Source organism: Helicoverpa zea, chromosome 25 (assembly GCF_022581195.2).
Source record: "Helicoverpa zea isolate HzStark_Cry1AcR chromosome 25, ilHelZeax1.1, whole genome shotgun sequence".
Lineage (NCBI taxonomy): Eukaryota > Metazoa > Arthropoda > Insecta > Lepidoptera > Noctuidae > Helicoverpa > Helicoverpa zea.
This window is the reverse complement of record NC_061476.1, coordinates 6003466-6010812: the sequence shown is the minus strand read 5'-3', so window position 1 is coordinate 6010812 and position 7347 is coordinate 6003466.

The following is a 7347-nucleotide window of genomic DNA, read 5'->3' as shown; positions in this document are numbered from 1 at the left end:
ATATTTGGATGTTTTTATAATTTGTTAAGAGTCTTGGCTTGCTTTTAAGAATTTGTGAAGACAAGACAGAATTTCGAGTAATATTTATTCTATACTTATGGCCTTGAGTTTATATTTAGACAGAGATCTGGTCTCAATCATGCCTTTGGGTACTTACTTTGAAGTTTGTGTCAAGTACTCCAAAAATACTTCGAGTCTTTAAACTTAAAAAAATATAAATGAAAATACATTCATACTGTACTCAGTTACAATCTCAGTTAAAAGTATACAGTTAAGATTTAACTTCCGGCGGTTTTTATTATGTAGCGAAATGAGAAAACCGTAAGAAATGGAACTTCTCACAAAGTTATCATTAAAACTGTTATCTAAGATCGTAAAAAATATCAGATGTCGTCACCCAACCCTTCCAAAGACGAAAAAGGGGTAATTTTGACCCAAAAAAACTGTATACAGTGTAATATTTTGACAAAACTGTGGAGTCACGTTACAGCCAGGTGTAGGGTTAAAAAAAAAACTTGATAAAAGGGTAAAAAGACAGATTTCTTGCGGAACGACATTTCTCTGTGACAATGTAGGAAGCATTGTGTGTTTTGAGATATAGAAATTATTATTTTTCTGTTGATTGTTTGAGGAACTGACAGTTTGTTATATTGATTAACGAATGAAAGAAAAATATATTATTCGAGCTACTAAAAAGATCTAGCGATTATTTTTCAATTAAATATAACATATTTTTATTAGTATACAATTTACAAAAAAAAAAAAAAAAAAAAAAAACTTTTTAAAGTTCACCTCATGATGTACCTATCAATTATAAAAAGCTATTATTTTTTTAACAGACATATGTAGTTACCTAACCATTTATTTAGTCTAAAAAGTTATGAACTGAAGACTAACACAGCTAAACATTTGAAAATAATAAATTCACAACACAAAAATACGCGACCGTTTTCGACAAAAGAATTTCAACTTTCTGACCTTCACTAATAAAAATGACGGACAAAAAACAAAAACAAAAAAAAAATACCAACACAAAAAATGGCGAATCCCAAAAAATATTTGTAATTAAAGCTACTGTGGATGAATAAAAATGCCAGGTCGTTTCGTTATTAATTTTACGTGAAATTTTAACAAAACTGACATATCTCAGAAACTATGCAAACGTTTTGCGCGCCCAAATTTTTTGCACGACATTGTACAGTCAACTTCAGGTCAGTGGTAACAGTTCTATAGGAAAATCGTACTTATTACTATTGAGTTAAGGTGCATGACAGTTACCACTGATGTGCGGTCTACCGTACCTACATTTTGAAACGCGCAGTGAGAGTGAGAGTGACGGAATAATCCCTTTCAAGTGAGATAGAGAAAAGAGTGGTAAAATTGAATACATAAAAGGTTCAAAATAATTCTTGTTATGTAGATTTTGTGGTACACTATAAGCTGAAGACACTTTAGATTCGGTAAACTTTTTGAACGTCGTGTGGCTTCGCTTTTTTCGCTCTTTTCAATGTATTCCATCGCTTTTTTATCGAAATACTGGTATTGAATCGCTTGTGAACTCGTTTGTTTGTTTAAAAAATCTAGTTTTTGGTGCAAAAATAATAATGTAGGTATTTATTTCTTCCCCACCTTTTAGTATCGTAGTATCGTTCGGCAAACCAACAATCTAAAGCGATTCTTTGTAATATTGTATAAAAAATAGTCCGGTTTCACTGGTTTCTGATAAATAGGTACTTATTAATATTCGATAGTTAATGCTAGTTGCCAGATAAAGGCTGCTTATAATTTCTATCAGATACTGCTATCCAGGACCTAAGAAACCAAAATGTACCTATAGTTTACTCTCGGATAAGTTCCTGATAGGCTATCAGAGATCTCATTAGTAACTGATGAAACTGGTCATTACTCTTTCAAATCACCACGTCTGCAGCAAAATGACACAAAATTCAAACATTTGTTCTTTTTGTTTTGCTCCTCATTAAATCTTGTAGGTACATAATTGGCTATGATTCATAATAAATTAACAAAAATGTATGACACATGTTGGCAGTTTGAAAAACACACATTTCACATCGTCGGCGGCCGGACGCAGCGAATTTCCGAAAACGTTCCGTTTTTGTTACCGCAAGTGTAATTTTCGGAAAATTCGTGCGCGCGCGCCGCCCTTTTAGCCGAAACCGTAATTATACCTATTTCGATCGAGGACTTTTTCGAAGTCCGCAATCAGTAATCGAAATTATTTTCGTTCGCGAAAAATATATGTAGCGAGTTTGAGTTCAAATTCTGCGAATAAGCGTGTTTTTTTGATTTTTGATCGGAAGATTTAAATTGTATCATATCGATGTTGATTATTGAAGTTATTATCGATTCAGAATATGCAAGAAATACTTATGTTACGAGTATTAACGGGAATATGTGTCTCTATAGATTTTTAACTTCATAGACAGCTATTTAAATAAAACTACTTTTACGGATTTTATCGCGTTATATTAATATTGCGTGCTAACTATTGCGTTACTTACGACCAAGTATCTACTTTTTACCAACCTAAGGACCGATTTTTCAATCATCAGTTAACTTTTTTCTGAGGACTAAATAATAAATATTTTCCGTATAAAAGCTGTCAAAAGTATCCTTCAGAAAAAATATTTTTCATTAAAAAAAAACAAATACAGAATTGTTTTTTTCTAAGAAATAATCTACAATTTCATTTAGGGAAGATTTTTTCTGAAGAATATTTTTAGTGATTTGAATTTTAATGTTTTTTGTTTTTTACTTTTGGTAATAGTTAAGTACGTTAACAAGCGTGGGAGCTATAGAACTATAGATATTTAACTACGCAGATGGCGATAAAAGAATCGATCACTTTAAACTCTATCGCGGGGGGTCACAAGTGGCTTCTCTTCTAAAGGGACCATAAAACTGTATAAAATGTAAAAGTGATTTATAAATACTTTAAATGACTTTTCAACATCTGTCAGTGAGTTAAAATATTGAAAAGTTAATATTTTTTTTAATTAATTACCTAATCTTAATATACCTACTAGTCTAAAATATATACGCACTAAATACTAAAATATGATTTTGAATTAAAACAACCGTTTAACCACATTTGATTTTATAAGTAGAAGTATTACAGTATTCTAACCTCGTAATATCATAACAACAAAAAAGAAACAGAAATAAAATTTAAAGAAAAGATTTTTAAAGAAACCCTAAAATGCGAGCGGGGTACATTTTGACCCACCTGCTAGATTCGCAGTACACAATACGCGAGGGCCCGACCCTTCGCCCCTGCGCATCCCTCGCGAAAAATAACCAGATTCTGACATTACAAAAAAACGGAAAGATGCCAAAGGTGTCTCAATTTTGAAAAAAAAGTTCACCAAGGTTAAGACCCATGGGAAAGAGTTAGATACGGTCCTTAATCTCCCTTTTTTTAATAGAAAGACGATATCTTCCGCGTGCTTTTTTATATTTCTAACTGTTTAGGGTTCCGGTATTGTGTGATTTTTTAAAAATCGCGAAGTTTGAACCCTTTGCAACAGATGATCGCGAGATGCGTGAGATAGTTTTTTTTTTACAATTTTCGTACTTTGATTTATAACTGTTTGCAGTAATTTGAGAGTTTTATAGATATTGTGCTGTTGTGGGAGTTTTTTGTGCTGGTTTTATAACGGTTTTTAAGGAAATTTTGTTATATCATTAGGTTTTTTTTTCTTACTGAGTTTTACGTAAGATATTACTGCAGTTGCTTTTGTAAAACTTATAATAATATGTTTCAATGGATACGATATTACAGATCTTAATCAGTTTAATTAGTTTTATCTGTTTAGTCATTCCTACGAACGCTTAACCTTTATTGTAGTGTGTCTAAAATATTCTCGCAGTTAAATTCGTAAATATCATTCTCAAACCTTTGACTAACATTAATCTAGATATCACGATTCACGAACTAACCAAAAAACGTAGTATTCTTAAAATCAATCGTCCAAAAAACGTACAATTTAACGTTTTTTATGATGTCTTTAGTGATTGCGTTTTTGCTTCACCAATCAGAAGCTATTGTCCAAATCACAATTGTGGCCAAGATGCCCCTTTTTGACCAGTGTGGACAAAAAAAAAATAGAAAAAAGGTCATCGGGGTCGTAAGTCACACGTTTTGAGCTCATAATATCATTGTTTGGCCCTATTTTACGAAAAAGAGGTCAGTTATAGAATTCGATATGCTTGTGATTTTTTTAAGGTTGAATGGTAAAATCCGGGAATTTGTTTCTTTTTGTTGGTTATTCGAGACGTGTGTGACCTCGGGTCAATCGGACCCGTAAACAGTTCAATTATATTGTATTGATTTTTAAGGGTTAGTGTATAAATCAATTTTTGTAACAATACTTTCTTTCACTTTTTAAGAAATTATTCTTAATTCAGAACGGGTTGGTAAAAAAAAAATGTAATTGGTCATTGTGGTTTTTTAAAGATTTTGTTACTATGGTTTACAAACTATAGTTAGTTATGTAGTGAGATGTCGTAGTTAAGTGTGTGGCAGCTGAACCGGTTACTACGTGCTAACTAACTGCTGTATCAATGCTAGCTATGTTTAAATCACTTTAAGTAGTCTGCTCTTGTAATTAAACACTTACTTTAATTCTACAAATATTTTGTTATTACATTCATACATGAAAAAAACAAAAACACTAATTTTAACCGACTTCACAAACGGAGGTTTTCAGTTTGACTTGTATTTATGTATGTATATTTTTGGCTGAACCAATATTGATGCGGTTATTAGCATAGATTTGTCAGACTTTGGAGAAGGAACGTGGGTAAGTATATTTTTGAAAACTGTTTTATTTTTGTAAAAAAAGTTTTTAATGGTGAAGTAAGTACTTAATGGTTCTTTACAAAATATTAACATTTACGAGTTAAGCTGCATATAAAAGGAATTATAGATACGGACGAAAATTCGACAACCAAACAAATAAACGAAAAATAATACTGAATTTTCAGTAAGTACGTGATTAATTTTCAAGAAAACTCCATGTAGGTGGTAAATAAAAATAAATATAAGTTACATATTTCATTATTTACCTAATTCATATTAATAATTTGAACTGTCAAAAACGATAACAAGGCATGCGTGTGATAAATCTGCCATCAGTCGAAATTTATTTTTTTATCAAATTTCTATTACATCGAATTATCTATTCATACCATGTAAATTACATAAGTACAAAAGATAATTCATTGTTATGGAATCTTCCTGGTTCATACAATTTAAATGAATCTATTCAATAACCTAGTCTTTTTTTGCAATATCGTTTTTTGCCAACTACGTTTAAAATTCAAGTAAAAATTAATATCAACCGCTTACTTTCATACCTTATGCGCATAAATTAAAAACTTTTAACCCGAAGACATTTGAACTCGAAGATAAATCTTTAAAAAAAAAGTTAATGCAGATTAACCTTAGATGTTCATTATAATCACGACCTTTTTACCCCTCAGTTTAAATTTCCCACGTTATACCCCGATTCACCCCAATTTTAGGGTTATCTCTTTACGCGGAATGAACATCAAAGTAGATCACTTTAGAATTGCTATCATTATTTTTTTCTCTTTTTGCAGTTTTTTTTTCTATTTTTTGTTAAAAATTTGTAAAAAAGTGACCCCGTTTCCTGATGAGGTCTCGACACTGCGAACTAGGGTTAACCCCGTGTATTTGTGAAATTCGATCCGGTTAGTTTTTTTTTCTATTGATTTTTGTATTTTACTATTATTGATGGGTAATATTTAAGCAGGTAAGGTAACTGTTTCTTGTGAGAAGATGACGAAGACTTTTTTTAAGGAATAAAAGGGCAAGTATTTTGGCTATAAATCTTTAGCAATTTTTACCAATATTTTTCTACGGTTAGAGTACTAATAATAATTTATTCTTCTCACTAAATGCATGGCCGATCTGGCCAAGTTTTCCGAGAAGCAGTGGATACGGGTTGCTGATCGAGCAAAGTGACAATCCTTGGGGAGGCCATTGTCCAGCAGTGGACGTTTTTCGGCTGACACGGTGACAAATGCCTAATTTATTTCGGCAATGTAAAATGAATATAATTCACACTTCGTACACGGCGGTAATCATAAGAAAAAAAACTTCAATTAACATCAAAAGTGTTGAACGTTTTACTAAAAACAATTTTCTTAATTCAATTTTTATGCTATAAGTATAGCGACTACAAGGCGCCTCGAAACAACATAAAAATACCGGATAATTTCGAAAAAATTAAACAAGTACACTTCTCGTTAACTGCTACGTCGAATTAATATTAAAATAGACGTCATTACAGTAAATAATAACAAACAAAACGACATTCTATCATTAATAAATACAATATCGAAGCAAAAACGGGTCGTCGACAGAGTTTCAGAGTAAAAAAGTACCATACAGGACTGCAGATGCAAGACTAAAAATAATTTTCAACGTTTAATACAAAAATCGTAATAATTAACTTCGTTACACACCAATAAATTACAATACGAGAAAGAAATGCAACACGATACGCACACAGGCGCAGGTCCCCGTGTGTTGTCACGCACACAGGCGCGCGTAGGGCGGGGTGGTCGCGTTTCCAACGAGCTGAATTTATCATTTGTTTCAATTTTAGATAACGATTTTTTGAGATCGATATAGTGATTTTTGTTTTGTTTTTTTGTTGGTGTTTTGTTTAATGAGTGTCTCTTTTAGTGTGTTTTATGTTTGCTGGTAATTTAGATACATTATCGATTTTGGTAATACATTTAAACGTAGACCAGGTAACTTTCAGATTTTCGTATTTTCGTCTTCTTTAAAACAATACATACTCGTATTAAATATTTATCTATCTAAGAACGACTATGAAACAACAAAAACCATATTGCGTACAAGATGGACTTTATATTTTCCAACATTAAGCTGAAATCCACAGCATGCAATTGAAATCTTCAAAGAACAAAAGCGTTCAAATTGTGGCGTTCTGCTCTCTAAACACTTGAATACTATTAGATATCTATCCACCAAACAAACTATATACCTAGCACAACTACTTACTTAAACAAAAGCAATATATTACCAAAACATCGACATGCTATCCCCCCATCCCTAGCCCGCCGCCATCACAAATACATTGATATGATTTATCGTGAACACCGACAACAAGTTGTGTGCGGAGTATCACTGACGTGCACACACGGGCCGCGCCGGCGCAACCAGGGATGTCGCGAAGAAGCTGGAATTATTTGTGAAGACAAAAGAAACATATTTAAAAAATCAGAAGAGAAGTTTCTCTCAAACCGCAACTGGAACGAACCACAGCCGCG